This window comes from Cicer arietinum, chromosome 5 (genome assembly GCF_000331145.2).
Source record: "Cicer arietinum cultivar CDC Frontier isolate Library 1 chromosome 5, Cicar.CDCFrontier_v2.0, whole genome shotgun sequence".
NCBI lineage: Eukaryota > Viridiplantae > Streptophyta > Magnoliopsida > Fabales > Fabaceae > Cicer > Cicer arietinum.
The window spans coordinates 23,040,141-23,040,341 of NC_021164.2; the positions used below are offsets into that span (position 1 = coordinate 23,040,141).

Consider the following 201-nt stretch of genomic DNA (forward strand, 5'->3'; position numbering starts at 1 on the left):
TGATGGAATTTCTTCATTGTCCATATCTCTCTTACTCTAATAAACTTTAATTATATTAATTAAATTAATAATAACCCAAAAACAAAGTGTAGAGACAGAAGACCTAAATATTGATGCTTCAAATTTTTGTTTTTTTTGGGGTCTTAATATGTTAATTGTGAGGAGAGTGCATAACTATGGTAATGCATATATATAGGAGTA

General features: G+C 26.9%; 1 long non-coding RNA gene across 1 annotated transcript in view; it reads right to left on the reverse strand.

Annotated features, from left to right (window-relative positions):
* Positions 1-201, reverse strand: part of LOC113785031 (uncharacterized) — a 6,426-nt gene that overhangs the window by 4,189 nt on the left and 2,036 nt on the right. The window lies entirely within an intron of this gene.